The 16312-nt window shown below is 40.6% G+C and overlaps 2 non-coding genes across 2 annotated transcripts; one reads left to right on the forward strand and one right to left on the reverse strand.

The window, feature by feature from the left end:
* Window positions 1-980: 980 nt before the first annotated feature.
* Window positions 981-1088, forward strand: LOC112753893 (small nucleolar RNA R71). The gene has a single exon (XR_003178255.1). It is a non-coding gene; the product is annotated as a small nucleolar RNA R71 (small nucleolar RNA).
* Window positions 1089-8859: 7771 nt separating this feature from the next.
* Window positions 8860-8967, reverse strand: LOC112752862 (small nucleolar RNA R71). Its single transcript, XR_003177272.1, has one exon. It is a non-coding gene; the product is annotated as a small nucleolar RNA R71 (small nucleolar RNA).
* Between the last annotated feature and the right edge of the window lie 7345 nt (window positions 8968-16312).

A 16312-nucleotide genomic window follows, 5' to 3' on the forward strand; every position in this document is an offset into this window, starting at 1 on the left:
TAGAACTTCTTTCTCTTCTGATGGGTTGGGAGCAGGTGTTTGTGCTTCTTCCTTGGCATTTGAACTACCCTCTGCCTTCTCTTCTTGAGTCTCCCTTGAAGTTTCTTTCAATTCCTTTCTGCTTCTGAGGGTAATAGCTTTGCATTCCTCTCTTGAAGTTGTCCTGGTGGCATTACCTGAACTGTGGCCAGGTGCTTGCTTGGACAAGTATCCAATTTGTGCTTCAAGTTTATGAGTGGCAGCATCTTGGTTTTGCAGATTGGATATCACTTTCTCCTTGAATTTCTTCATGTCTTCAGACTCCTTGCAAAGGCTTGCAAGCATAGCTTCTATTTTGGCCATTCTATCATCATCATGTGGTGATAGTTGGTTGAAATTAGGGTGTTGAGAGTGGTTATTATGGCTTTGGTATGGTGGCTGTGAATAAGTATTTTGTGTGGTATGGTATGATTTTTGCATGGAGTGTTGGTGAGTAGAGTTGTTATACTGGTTTGGATTATGAGGTCTGTGGTCTTGGCCTTGGTTTTGTTGGTTCCGCCACCTAAAGTTTGGGTGGTTCCTCCAACTAGAGTTATAGCTTTTAGAATATGGATCATGAGCTTGACTAGATGAATTTCCAAAGTAATTAACTTCCTCCCAGTTAACTCCTTCTTCTGTGTCCAACTCTCCTTGAGGTGATGATTGAGTGTGGATAGCTGCAGTCTGATTCTTCTCCATTTGCTTGGTCAATTCAGTCAATTGCTTGGTGATCATCTTATTCTGGTCCAGGATTGCATCCATATGGTTTAATTCCAGGACCCCCTATTGTTACTTCTGTCTGAGGCATAAAAATACTCATTGTCAGCCACTGTCTCTATAACATCAATGGCTTCTTCAATGGTCTTCTTCTTGTTCAGGAAACCTCCAGATGAGTGGTCTACAGTTTTTTTTTATTCACAATTCAGCCCTTCATAAAAGATATGAAGTTGCACCCACTCATTAAACATATCAGGGGGGCATTTTCTTGTTAAATCTTTGAATCTCTCCCAGGCTTCATAAATAGTCTCACCATCCAACTGTCTGAATGTCTGTACTTCAGTTCTCAGCCTGTTTACTTTTTGTGGAGGGTAGAACCTTGTTAAGAATCTATTCACTACATCATCCCAAGTTGTCAAGCTTTCCTTGGGAAATGATTCTAGCCATTTTGATGCTTTGTCCCTCAAAGAAAATGGAAATAGTAGCAATCTATAGGTGTCAGGATGAACATCATTAGATTTAACTATGTCACATATCCTTTGGAATTTAGTGAGATGCTCATTAGGGTCCTCTTGGGCACTTCTTCCAAAAGAACAGTTGTTTTGCACAAGAGTTATGAGCTGAGGCTTCAATTCGAAATTATTAGCATGGATAGTTGGCTTTTGAATGCTGCTACCACAGTTTCCTGGGTTTGGATTGATGTAGAATCCCAGAACTCTCCTCTCTGGTCTAGCAGGATTAGCTGCAACTCTTCTGGCATGATTTTTCACCTCTTCTTCATGAATGTTTTCCATATCATCCTCCATGGTTATATCCAAATCTTCCTCCTCTTCTTCTGCACCAACAACCCTCTTTCCTCTTGCTTTCTTCCTTAGTCTCAGGTAGGTTCTTTCCGGTTCACTATCAAACGAGGATGAGGTTTCCTTTATCCTACCTGTCATACAAGGTACAAGTACAAGAAACAGCAAAGAGTTCACTAAAACAGAGTATAGTTAGCTTGGTTAGAGCAATTTATCAAATGGTTAGTGGGTTAGCTTGCTGAAAAGTAAGTAAATAAAGAAAAATAAAGAGAAACAACTGAAATTACAGAAAACGAAAATGAACAGCTGAAATTAAAACTCAATTAATCAAAAGAAAAGAAAAGTGCTCAATTTAGTTATCTTTCAATTTAGTAATTATCAATACAAAACCAATCCCTGGCAACGGCGCCGTAAACTTGATTCACTCGAAAACTGTCTCTCAATAATTTCCTACCGGCAAGTGCACCGGATTGTCGTCAAGTAAAAACTCACTGTAGAGTGAGGTCGAATCCCACAGGGATTGGTTGGTTGATCAATGTTAATTGGAGAATTGTGCTTGTTGAGCGAAATCAAAATTGGGTTGAGATTGCAGAATGTAGATTTGGCGGGAAACTTGAATTGCAAGGAATTATCTGACAGAAATTAAATTGAAAAAAATAAATGACAGAATCTTAAATTGCAAGAAATTAAATGGGAATGGGGAGTAAGCATGAAATTAAAGACGCAGAATATAAAAGAATGGGTAGATCAGAGATGGGAAAGTTCATTGGGGTCAGGAGATGTTATAATTCTCCGGATCAAATTCATTTTATCTCTTCCTCAATCAATGCTTTCATTGAACTTCTTTGCAATCTTAGGTGATTAGATCCCAATTCCTTGGCAATCTAATCTCTCTAAGCATGAACAATTGCCCAATTCCTTGATTTAAGTGCTCACGGGGAGAGATGAAGTTTGGTCACTGATTATACCACTCAAATTCATAGATCAAAGTATTGGTAGGATTACATGTCACTATATCCATCCAAACCCCAATCTAATCCAATGTGAGAAAGAATTTCTAGCATGATCTCCTCATTCCTCTTCCAAGGTTCAGAGGAGATCCAATTATGAGTAGCTTCTTTCCCAAGACAACTATGCAATTGGATGAGGAACGAAAGCTTTCTAGCAAAATCAAGAGAAAAGAAAGAAGAAGAATAATGAAAACTAATATTGATCCATAACCCAATGAAAAGGGTTTAGTTGTTCATAGCTCTCAAAATGGAAAATGGAATTGAAAGATACATCACTTAATTGAAAGAATTGCCAAAAATTAAATGAGCCGAAAAGTAAAAAGTGCAGTACAAGTCCAGTCCACCCTTTCTAACTTAAATTCTAAGCTATTTATACACTTTCTTCCATTGATCTTCAATCTCTGAATTGGGCTTTTGGCATTGATGGAATTGGGTTGAGGTTGCTCAAATTCGTTTCCCTTGCTGTTGAGAAGAGATCTGTTTGATTTGCAAAGTTCTGGTGCTCAAGTTGGAGTCAACGTTTGATGGCCAACGTTGATTCAAACGCCTTTCTTAAAAACCAGATATACCTGCTTTCATTGGCGTTTGACTCAACGTTGGAGGGCCAACGCTCTGCTACCTATGCGTACGCGTGCACCACGCGTATGCGTGAAGGCTGTGATTTTGCTTATTCACGCGTGTGCGTACACCACGCTTACGCATGTATTGCTATTTTTCCCATCCACGGGTACGCGTCACTGACGCGTACACATCGATTCAAGATTGTCAATTCCAATTTCTGGGCTTCTTATCGTGGACGTTGGAGGCAACGTTTGAGGCAATGTTGGACCTCCAACGTTCGTTTGGTAATGCGTACGCGTGACTCACGCTTGCGCGTGGATATAGAAATTTTCTTCTCTCACGCGTACGTGTCATAGACGCATATGTGTCGCTCAAAAATCCTTTAGCTCCAAAATTGAACATTTTCAATGACGTTGGAGGTAACGTTGGTTCACCAATGTTCCCTCCAATGTTGGCACCTATATTTTCTTTTTCCAGAACGTTGCCTTCAACATTGATGGGCCAACGTTGGCTCCAACAATGGCCTCTCCTTCTCTTCTTTCTTGCTCTTTTTCTGCTTCTTTCTTCCTATCATCAACCAAACAAACTCATCAAATCCTTGGCATAAGTCATGAGAATTCTCATCATTCTTAGCACACAAGTAATTATAGCATGATTATCATGAAATTGCAACAAATTAACTATGGTCGGATGAATCCAGGCATGCATGTATTTTTACCCCAATAGCCTACTTATAACTCAAGAAAGTACATAAAACTTATTAAATTCAAAGAAAAAAGGTTAGTGAAACTAGCCTAAGATGTCCTGGCATCAATGGGCTTGCCTTGGGAATCCCTTTTCCACTGTGCTCCTTCCATACAGATATCTGAGAGCACTTGATCCAATCTCTTATCAAAGTTGACTCTCCTAGCGTAAGGATGAGGATCTCCTTGCATTAGAGGGAAGTTGAACGCCAACCTCACACTTTCTGGGCTGAAATCTAAGATTCTCCCTGGACCATGGTGCTCCAATTCCTTCGATTTGGGTTCACACTAGTGTCATGGTTTTTAGTAACCCATGGATTACCATAGAACTCTTACACCATTACAATCCCAACATCTTGAATGGGATTGGTTAGGACTTTCCAACCACTTCTCCAGATCTCTCTTCAGATTTCCGGATACTAATTCTTCTTGAGCTTGAAAGGGACCTTAGGGATCACTTTCTTCTCTACCACTACTTCATAGAAGTGGACTTCATAAGCTTTGGTGATGAATCTCTCCATTTTCCAAGATTCAGAGGAGGTAGCTACTACTTTTCCTTTCCTCTTTCTAGAGGATTCTCCAACCTTGGGTGCCATGAATGGTAATGGAATGAAAAAAAGCTATGCTTTTCTAACACCAAACTTAAAACTTTGCTCGTCCTCGAGCAAAAATAAAGGAAAGAGAAGAATAGAGTAGAAGATAGAGGGAGAGAGAGGGCACGACCTTGTGGGTTTATGAGTGTATGAGAGGTGTGTGTATGAAGGGTTATGAAGAGGGGTGTTTATAGAGAGTGGGTAGGGTTGGGTTCGGCCATGGGTGGGGTTTTGGGTGGGAAATTTGATTTTGATGTGGGTGGGGGTTGGTGGGAGTTATGATGGATTTGGGGAAGTAGTATGGATGTGATTGGGCTAGGGTTTACAGGGAAGTGTGTATGGGAAAGTGTAAAAGTAAGTGGGGTAGGTAAACATGCTGTGGGACCCACTGCTCTTGAGAGGCTAGGAATTTCAGATTCCCTGTTCTCTAGCACTAGCGTTTGAACGCCCAGGGGCTGCTCCCTGGCTAGCGTTCAATGCTAGCAATGCTGCACATTAGGGGCATTGGACGCCCAGGGATAACTCCTTGAGTGGCGTTCAACTTTTAATAACACTCCATTCAGAGTGTTCTATTTTCACTGCTGTGAATTCTGTCTCTGTTCTGACTGATGCACATGATCATGAGTCTAAAAGAAAATAAAAATGATAAAAATAAAATTAATTAATTAAGGTTGGGTTGTCTCTCAACAAGCGCTCCTTTAACGTCACTAGCTTGACGGTTAGCTCCTTATGGAGGTGAGTATGGGCTCAGATTTTCACCCCTGATAGTGAACTTTCTTCTTGTCTTCTTATGAATAAGCTCGACATGCTCTAAAGACAGGATACGGCTTACTGTATGTGGTAAGACTTGCTTCTTGGTGAAGACAATTCTCATGCCAGGTGAGAGGCCTTCAGTTGGGACTTTCTTGCCCCTCCAGCCTTTAGTTACTTTCTTCTTTGTACTTTTGTGCTTAGAATTTGTTGATGGCTGCCCAACACCAAACTTAGAATTGACGTCTAGGGACTCTGTAAAGCTCTGAATAGAAAGGGAGGGTTGGAACACTAGGTGTTGCACCATGGTCTCTCTCTTTTCAGAGGGAGAATTAGGATTGGACATCTTGACCAAGATGAAGTCCTCTCCTAGTTGGAAAACCATTTCTCCCTTTGCCACATTAATTATAGCATTGACAGTGGCTAGGGAAGGTCTTCCAAGGATGACAGAGTTATCCTCATCCTCATCCTCTCCTATGTCTAAGACTATTCTCCCTTTACCATGACATCCTCTACTTAACCATATGGCTTCTTCATTGTCTTGTCCGCCATCTCTAATAAGATGTTTACAGCTTGTACCACAAGGATTCGAAGCTTAATACTTGACCCTAGGACACACAAAGCTTTCTCAAAGGTCATAGTGCCTATGGTGCAAGGGATTAGAAAGTGTCCAGAATGGAAGCTTCTGAGGTAGCCTCTGCTAAACCAAAGCATGGAGTTCTTTGGAAAGCAGTGGAGGTTCTTCCTCCAATGGCTTTGTACCAAATAACTTGGAATTCAGCTTCAAAAGAGCTCCTAGGTACTGAGCAACTTGCTCTTCCCTAGTGTCTTCATCCTCATCAGAGGATGAGTATTCATCATAACTCATGCACGGCAGAAGTGCATTCAAAGGAACCTCTATGGTCTTTATGTGAGCATGGACTTCCTTTACTTCTGGGATAGAGGTTTCTTGAGTGGGACTTAAGCACTTAAAGGGTGTGTGATGACCGGAATTCACACCCTATTCAAAATTTGGTGCATTAGTCCTTTTGGCAAGCGCACCAAAATTATCGTCAAGTAATAACCCACAGTGGAGTGGGATCATATCCACAGAGATTGGCGAATTCGAGCAGTTTTAATTAATTGATGAATTAGTCAAGCAGATCAATAGGATTGTAGAGTGCAGAATTGTAAATGACATAAATGTAAATGACTAGAATATAAAGAAAAGTAATAAAGTGTAGAAATATAAATGGCGGAAAGTAAAGGGCAGAATCATAAATGACTTGAATGTAAATGGGAATGGGGAATTGCTGAATGTAAAAATAAACAGTAAAGAAATGGATAGATAAGAATGGGGAAATTCATTGAGATTGGGAGATGTTGTCTCTTTGGATCAAATCTAGCTTATATCCTCTTCAATCATGCAACTCATTGACCTCTTGGCAATCATGATTGGTTGAGCCTCAATCCCTTGGTGACTCAATCTCTCAGATCTTGATCAATAGCCAATTTCTTGATCTAATTGCTCATGAAGAGAGATATGCTTGGTCCCTGATTATACCACACACTATTATAGGTCCAAGTAGAGGGAGGATTATATGTCACATATCCAAACACCAATACCCAGATTCTACTCTAGTGTAAGAAGAGATTTCAAGCATGGTTTCATGTTTCCTTTCCCAAGGTTCCTATGAAACCAAATTGCATTCAATCTCCTTTCCAATATAATTTTTTGTGCATTGGCGTGCCACGCCTAGTTGCTCAAGTGGCACACCCAATCTTCAATTGCCTTCAGCCCCTTCTCTGGATTATTGTACCAGCGTGCCATGCCATGCTGCTCAAGTGGCACGCTCATGGATTTGTGAACTCTTCAAGCTTGGCGTGCCACGCCAGGGTTCTCAAGTGGCACGCCCAAGTGACTTTTTGGGGCTGGTGTGCCACGCCTTCGACACCAAGTGGCACGCCATAGTGAAGGTTCTTCTTGGAATGGTGAGTTGGCGTGCCATGCCCCTTTGCTCAAGTGGCACGCCCATAGTAATTGATGGGCCAGGCATGCAACGCCCAGCTTGGCGTGCCACACCCCTTTTATGTCCTCCATTTGACTCTCTAGAATTTTGTATTAGCGTGCCACACCCAGTCTCTGGCGTGCGATGCCCACATGCATGCTTGGACTTCTTCTCTGGACTTTAGCACTGGTGTGCCACGCCCAGCTCCTAGCGTGCCACGCCAGTGCATTTTTGTGGCGTTTGCTTCATGTGGCACGCCGGTTTCACACGCCCAGCTTCTTATTTGTCTTCTACCCAATTTTTGATGCTTTTCTCACCTGAAATTCAGCACAACTCATCTCAAAGTAGTGTACCATAATATTCATCAAATAATGCATGAATTGTACTGATCAAATGAGATTTATGCTCTTTTATGGTCTTCTTTATGCAAGAAAGAAGGGTAGATGATACAAGTCATCAGTGTGCTTTGACTGGTGTTAAACGCTAGCTCTGTTAGCTTATTGTGCGTCAAATGCCCGTGCTGTGCATACTTACTGGCATTAAATGCCAGCCCCTTAATATTTTGGGCATTGAACACCCAGCAGGGATATCCTTGCAAGCGTTCAATGCCAGCCTCCCTAGGTGTGTGGGCGTTGAACGCCCAGTGAGGGGTTCCTCACTGGCGTTCAGCGCTAGGCTGCCTGCCAGTTTGGGTGTTGAACTCCCATTGAGGGGTTCCTCACTGGCGTTCAACGCCAGGGTTCCTGGGTGTTTGGGCGTTGAACGCCCAGCCAATGCTCCTTGGCTAGCGTTTAACGCCAGCTCTGCTGCCAGGATGGACGTTGAACGCCCAATGAGGGGTTCTTCACTGGTGTTCAATGCCTTCTATATCTCCTCAGTTTTGGCCTCTACCTCCATGGTTATTTTTTCTTTTATTTTAATTAATATTCGAATTCTTCTCTCTCTCATCTCTTTCTATTTATTTTATTTATTTACTAACACTTCTCTTCTTAAAATTTGAACCCTCTCCCTCTCTCTATGTTCAAATTCTTCTTCTCCCTTCTTCTTTCTATTCTTCTATTCTTCTACTCACATAAAGAAATCTCTATACTGTGACATAGAGGATTTCTCTTCTTTTCTGTTCTCTTCTTTTTCATATGAGCAGGAACAAGGATAAGAACATTCTTGTTGAGGATGATCCTGAATCTGAAAGGACTCTAAAGATGAAGCTAAGAGAAGCTAAAGCACAACACTTTGGAGAAGACGTAACAGAAATTTTCGAAAAAGAAGTAGAGATGGCAGCCAAAAATAACAATAATGGTGGAGATGCAAGGAAGGTGCTTGGTGACTTTACTGCACCAACTTCTGACTTCTATGGAAGAAGCATCTCAATTCCTGCAATTGGAGCAAACAACTTTGAGCTTAAGCCTCAATTAGTTTCTCTAATGCAGCAGAATTGCAAGTTTCATAGACTTCCATTGGAAGATCTTCATCAGTTCTTAGCTGAATTCTTACAAATCTGTGACACTGTTGAGACCAATGGGGTTAATCCTGAGGTCTACAGACTTATGCTTTTCCCTTTTGCTGTAAGAGACAGAGCTAGGACATGGTTGGACTCACAACCTAAAGAAAGCCTGAACTCTTGGGAAAAGTTGGTCAATGCTTTATTGGCCAAATTTTTTCCACCTTAAAAATTGAGCAAGCTTAGAGTGGAAGTCCAAACCTTCAGACAGAAGGAAGGTGAATCCCTCTATGAAGCTTGGGAAAGATACAAGCAACAGATCAAAAGGTGTCCTTCTGACATGCTTTCAGAATGGAGCATCTTATATATTCTATGATGGTCTGTCTGAATTGTCCAAGATGTCATTGGATCACTCTGCTGGTGGATCTCTTCATCTGAAGAAGATGCCTGCAGAAGCCTAGGAACTTATTGAAATGGTTACAAATAACCAGTTCATGTATACCTCAAAAAGAAATCCTGTGAATAATGGGATGACTCAGAAGAAAGGAGTTCTTGAGATTGATACTCTGAATGCAATGTTGGCTCAGAATAAAATATTAACTCAGCAAGTCAATATGATTTCTCAGAGTCTGACTGGAATGGAAGCTGCATCCGGTAGTACTAAAGAAGCTTTCTCTGAAAAAGAAGCTTATGACCCTGAGAATCTTGCAATGGAAGAGGTGAATTACATGGGAGAATCCTATTGAAACACCTATAATCCTTCATGGAGAAATCATCCTAATTTCTCATGGAAGGAGCAGCAGAAGCCTAATCAAGGCTTCAATAATAATAATGGTGGGAGAAATAGGTTTGGCAATAGCAAGCCTTTCCCATCATCTTCTGAGCAAAAGACAGAGAATTCTAAATAGAGCCTCTCTAACTTAGCAACCATAGTCTTTGATCTATCTAAGACCACTCTCAGTTTCATGACTGAAACAAGGTCCTCCATTAGAAATTTGGAGGCACAAGTGGGTCAACTGAGTAAAAGAGTGACTGAAACTCCTCCTAGTACTCTCCCAAGCAATACAGAAGAGAATCTAAAAAGAGAGTGCAAGGCCATCAATATACCCAACATGGCCGAACCTGGAGAGAGTCAAAAGGCAGTGAATTCCAATGAGGAAGACTTCAATGGACATCCACTAGCCAATAAGGAGTTTCCTAATGAGGAACCAAAGGAATCTGAGGCTCATATAGAGACCATAGAGATTCCACTGAACTTACTGTTGCCATTCATGGGCTCTGATGAGTATTCTTCCTCTGAAGAAGATGAAGATATTGTTGAAGAGCAAGTTGCTCAGTATCTAGGAGCAATCATGAAGCTGAATGCCAAGATATTTGGTAATGAGACTTGGGAGGATGAACCTCCATTGCTCATCAATAAACTAAATACCTTGGCTCAACAGAAATTACCTCAGAAGAAACCGGATCCCGAAAAGTTCTTAATACTTTGTAACATAGGCACCATGACCTTTAAGAAGGCTCTGTGTGACCTGGGGTCAGGAATAAACCTCATGCAACTCTCTGTAATAGAGAAACTAGGGATCTTTGAGGTATAAGCTACTAAATTCTCACTAGAATCGGTAGACAAATCAAGGAAACAAGCTTATGGAGTTGTAAAGGATGTCGTAGTGAAGGTTGAAGGCTTTTACATCCTTGCTGACTTCATGATCCTAGACACTAGGAAGGATGAAGATGAATCCATTATCCTTGGAAGACCCTTCCTAGCCACAACAAGGGTTGTGATTGATGTGGACAGAGGAGAGTTAGTCCTTTAATTGAATGAGGACTACCTTGTGTTTAAGGCTCAAGGATATTCTTCTATAACCATAGAGAGGAAGCATGAAAAGCTTCTCTCAATACAGAGTCAACTAAAACCCCGACACACAACTTCTAAGTTTGGTGTTGGGAGGCCATCATCAAGCTCTGAGTCTCTGTGAAGCTCTCTAAGAGCTCACTGTCAAGCTATTGACATTAAAGAAGCACTTATTGGGAGGCAGTCCAATGTTATTTAATTATATTTATTTATATTCCATTGTTATTTTATGTTTTCTTTAGGTTGATGATCATGTGAAGTCATAAAAATAACTGTAAAATTAAAGCAAAATCAAAAACAGCATAAAAAATAGCACACCGTGGAGGACAGTCTTACTGGCGTTTAAACGCCAGTAAGGATAGCAGAATGGGCGTTTAACGCCCAGCCTGGCAGCATTCTAGGCGTTAAACGCTAGAATGGGCAGCACTCTGGGCGTTTAACACCAAAAAAGGGTGTCTGGTATCTGGCTGGCGTTAAACGCCAAAAATGGCAGACAGACTGGCGTTTAACGCCAGAAAAGGGCAGCAAACTGGCGTTTAACGCCAGGAAAGGTAGCAGAGCTGGCGTTTAATGCCAGAATTGGCACACAGAGGGCGTTTGAACGCCAGATTGGTGCAGGGAGCAGAATTTCTTAACACCTCAGGATCTGTGGACCCCACAGAATCCCCACCTACCCCACCTCTTCTTCTCTCCTCTTCACACTTTTCCATAACACTCTTCCCCAAATACCCTTGACCAATCACATCAATACCTCTCCCCCAAACACCATTCACCTATCAAATCTTACCCTCTTCCCCATATTCTCTCCATTTATCCTCCAAAACCATCATACAACCCACCTACCCTCACCCATTCAAATCCAAACCATCCATGAGGAAGCCCCTCATCACTATAACCACCTAAAACCCCCCCTTAGCCAAACCATTCACACACCTCCATCTCCTCCATCTCTTTCTCCTCTAATCTTTTTGTTCTTCTTTTGCACGAGGACGAGCAAACTTTTTAAGTTTGGTGTGGAAAAAGCTCTGCTTTTTGTTTTTCCATAACCATTAATAGCACCTAAGGCCGGAGAAACCTCTAGGAAGAGGAAAAGGAAGGAAGTTGCTTCCAACTCTAAGTCATGGGAGATGGAGAGATTCATCTCAAAAGCCCATCACTAAAAAGAGGATGGAACAAACAAGAGTGCCCACTCATGGACCTCAACAAGAGCATGAGGAAGTCCCACATCATGAAATCCCTGAGATACCTCAAGGGATGCATTTTCCTCCACAAAACTATTGGGAGCAACTCAACACCTCTTTAGGAGATTTAAGTTCTAACATGGGGCAACTAAGGATGGAGCACCAATAGCACTCCATTATCCGCAATGAAATCAGAAAGGACCAAAAGGCCATGAGAGAGGAGCAACAAACGCAAGGAAGAGACATAGAGGAGCTCAAGCACTCCATAAGATCTTCAAGAGGAAGAACTAGCCGCCATCACTAAGGTGGACCCGTTCTTTAATTTCCTTGTTCTTATTTTTCTGTTTTTCGAATTCTATGCTTTATGTTTTGTCTATGTTTTTGTCTTTATTACATGATCATTAGTGTCTAGTATCTATGTCTTAAAGTTATGAATGTCCTATGAATCCTTCACCTTTCTTAAATGAAAAATGTTTTTTAATTGCAAAAGAACAAGAAGTGCATGATTTCGAATTCTATCTTGAAAATAGTTTAATTATTTTGTTGTGGTGGTAATACTTTTTGTTTTCTAAATGAATGCTTGAAGAGTGCATGTTTTTGAATTTGTTGTTTATGAATGTTAAAATTATTGGCTCTTGAAAGAGTAATGAAAAAGAGAAATGTTATTCATAATCTGAAAAATCATGAAATTGATTCTTGAAGCAAGAAAAAGCAGTGAAAAGCAAAAGCTTGCAGAAAAAAAAAATGTGCGAAAAAAAGAAAAAAAAAGCGAAGAAAAAAAAAGAAAAATCAAGCAGAAAAAGCCAATAGCCCTTTAAACCAAAAGGCAAGGGTAAAAAAGATCCAAGGCTTTGAGGGCCCAAATGAATAAAATCCTGGCCTAAGCGGCTAAACCAAGCTGTCCTTAACCATGTGCTTGTGGCGTGAAGGTGTCAAGTGAAAAGCTTGAGACTGAGCGGTTAAAGTCGTGGTCTAAAGTAAAAAGAGTGTGCTTAAGAGTTCTAGGCACCTCTAACTGGGGTCTCTAGCAAAAATGAGTCACAATCTGAAAAGGTTCACCCAGTTATGTGTCTGTGGAATTTATGTATCTGGTGGTAATACTGGAAAACAAAATGCTTAGGGTCACGGCCAAGACTCATAAAGTAGTTGTGTTCAAGAATCAACATACTGAACTAAGAGAATCAATAACACTATCTGAATTCTAAGTTCCTACGGATGCCAATCATTCTGAAATTTAAAGGATAAAGTGAGATGCCAAAACTGTTAAGAAGCAAAAAGGCTACTAGCCCCGCTCATGTAATTGTAACTAAGTTCATTGATAAGTTTGGAATTCATTGTATATTCTCTTCTTTTTATCCTATTTTGTTTTTAGTTGCTTGGGGATAAGCAACAATTTAAGTTTAGTGTTGTGATGAGCGGATAATTTATACCCTTTTTGGCATTATTTTTATATAGTTTTTACTATGTTTTAATTACTTTTTATTATATTTTTATTAGTTTTTATTCAAAAATCAAATTTCTGGACTTTACTATGAGTTTGTGTGTTTTTCTGTGATTTCATGTATTTTCTGGCTGAAATTGAGGGACCTGAGCAAAAATCTGATTCAGAGGCTGAAAAAGGACTGCAGATGCTGTTGGATTCTAACCATCCTGCACTCGAAGTGGATTTTCTAGAGCTACAAAAGCACAATTGGCACGCTCTCAATTGCGTTGGAAAATAGACATCCTGGGCTTTCCAGCAATATATAATACTCCATACTTTGCCCGAGATTTGATGGCCCAAACTGGCGTCCAAAGCCAGCCTGAAACTTCCTGGCGTAAAACGCCCAAACTGGCACCCAAGCTAGCGTTTAACTCCAAGAACAGCCTATGCACATGTAAATCTCAATGCTCAGCCCAAGCACACACCAATTGGGCTCTGGAAGTGGATTTCTACACTATCTGCACTTAGTTACTCATTTTCTGTAAACCTTAGTTACTAGTTTAGTATAAATAGCACTTTTTACTATTGTTTTCACAGAGGGGAACATCTTTTATCATACTTTGGAGACTATTGTTCACATTTTGGGGGCTGGCCATTCGGCCATGCCTAGACCTCACTCTCTTATGTATTTTCTACGGTGGAGTTTCTACACCCCATAGATTAAGGTGTGGAGCTCTGCTGTTCTTCATGAATTAATGCAATTACTACTGTTTTCTATTTAATCACGCCTACTTCTTCTCCAAGATATACTCATGTACTTAATTTAGTTAAGTCAAAATAAAGGGGTGACTCGTGACAATCACCCAATCTTCGTTACTCGCTTAGCCAAGATCCGCGTGCCTGACAACCACAAAGCGGTCTACATGATGTTCAACGTAGTCATTGGACGACAGCTGGAGTATATTCTCTTGGATATGTAATACATGGACCGAGTCCGTGAGATTAGTATCTTCGTGGTATAGGCTAGAACCATTGGCAGCATTCCTAGGATCCGGCAAGTCTAAACCTTGTCTGTGGTATTCCGAGTAGGATCCGGGAAGGGATGACTGTGACGAGCTTCAAACCTGCGAATGTTGGGCGTAGTGACAGTGTGCAAAAGGATCAATAGATCCTATTCCGACGCTAGTAGAAACCGACAGATGATTAGCCATGCGGTAGCTGTGCCTAGTATTTTTCATCCGAGATGAAAAATCCGACAGTTGATTAGCCGTGCAGAAACCGTAGAGGACCATTTTCACTGAGAGGATCCTACAGCTTGCCATGGAAGAGAGCACGCATATTTGGAAGAAGACAATAGGAAAGCAGAGGTTCAGAAGCAACAAAATATCTCCAAACTCTTATCTGAAATTCCCACCAATGAATTACATAAGTATCTTTATCTTATTTTATGTTTTATTTATCTTTTAATTATCTAAACCTCATAACCAATTGAATCCGCCTGACTGAGATTTACAAGATGACCATAGCTTGCTTCAAGCCGACAATCTCCGTGGGATCAACCCTTACTCACGTAAGGTTTATTACTTGGACGACCCAGTGCACCTGCTGGTTAGTTGTGCGGAGTTGTGAAAAGTGTGAATCACGATTTCCTTCACCAAGTAACAAGAACAGCAAGCAAATCTAGATCTCAATTACTCTCTTGACCAAAAAGTAAAGAAGAAATTGTAGAAGAAATAAAATAAAAACAGAAACAAAGATTTAGATCCAATTTCCAATTCTTAGAACTATAAAAAGGAAAAGTAAAAGATGATTCTCAGATGAAGAATTTTAGTGGAGTTCTTCAATCCGAGTTCAAAACCCAAAACAGAAAATAGAAGTTGCAGAAGAAAGAATAAACAAAAAGAAAACCTAGATCTGATCTCAAATCCCCAAATTCTCTAATTCTCCAAAAAAAAAAATTGAAAAAGAGAAAAAGGTAAAAAGAAGGTCCTTCTCAAATCAAAATTGCTCCTATTTATACACTTTCTATTTTTAGTCATCAAAACTTTGAGTGGGCTTTTTGATTTGGATTTGGCCTTGAATAAGTGGGTCAGGGGTGGCTTGGTTCTCCTTCCAGTAGAATGCTCCGTGCACTTCATGAGCGCTATGTTCATTAGCCTAGGCGTGCCCTTTCACGTGCGCTTTGGTGCGCACCTCTCCTCACTAGCGCTCTCTATTTGAGTGCTACGTTTGCTTCTTCGAGCGCAGAACCATTTGGTGCGCTTATTTCCTCACTAGCGTTCACTTAGTGAACGCTGTGTTACCATTTTGAGCGCCACCTACGCTGTACGGATAGCACAAGTCCTTTGCTCCAAGCTGAAATTCACGAAAAAGTTAAGAAAGTGAACGTGGTGCTCACTTCCAAAGTGAACGCTAGCTCTTTGTGTTCCTAAGCGTGGCGTTCTCTATTTGAACGTAACGCTTCCCTGATTGCTTCCCCCTTTTCTTCATTTCTTCACCTACAGGCAACCAAACAACCAATCAAAGTCTCACCAAAATTCACAAAGTCTTTGCATCATTCATGAAATCAATTAATTCTAACATAAAACCTATGATTTTGTGTAAAATAAATGATGTTTGATTGATTCAAAATAATCATGAAAATCCACTCCAATCACTTACTTATTGTGCAAAAAAGTGCATAAAACCTAATGAAACATGAAAAATGCTTGTAAAACTAGCATAAGATGACTTGTCATCATAACACCAAACTTAAATCTTTCTTGACCCCAAGCAAGCACTAAACATGAGAAGAAATGAAATAAAACAAATAAGCATATATGTCCTTATTTCGCAGGTAATAAAATTTGGTTCATGGGGTTTTATGCAGACAAAATGCAGCTCAATTATTCTTAGGTGTCAGCTATGAAATGTCTCTTTGAGGATTCAATAGAGTTGCTGCTATAATCCCTTGTTCTTTTATTGATCCCTGTTAGATTTTTCCTTCTTTCTTTTGCTTAGAAACTTATTTCTCAATGATAGCTCAGTGTCAAGTGTTGCAGCAGCCCTTTTGGCTCAATTTTTCTCAACACATCTTCACTACAGACACTTGGCTCACAATTCTTCTTAGGAACATTGATGCCCAGCCCCTCTTTGGGTCACTAAATGCTTTGTAACTAGGTTGCTCTTGATAATGGACTTTCGGTTGGTAATCCCGGATTAGTTAATCCAAGTTACCAAGTTTTAAAAGACTCCT

The sequence above is a fragment of the Arachis hypogaea genome, chromosome 15, assembly GCF_003086295.3.
Source record: "Arachis hypogaea cultivar Tifrunner chromosome 15, arahy.Tifrunner.gnm2.J5K5, whole genome shotgun sequence".
Lineage (NCBI taxonomy): Eukaryota > Viridiplantae > Streptophyta > Magnoliopsida > Fabales > Fabaceae > Arachis > Arachis hypogaea.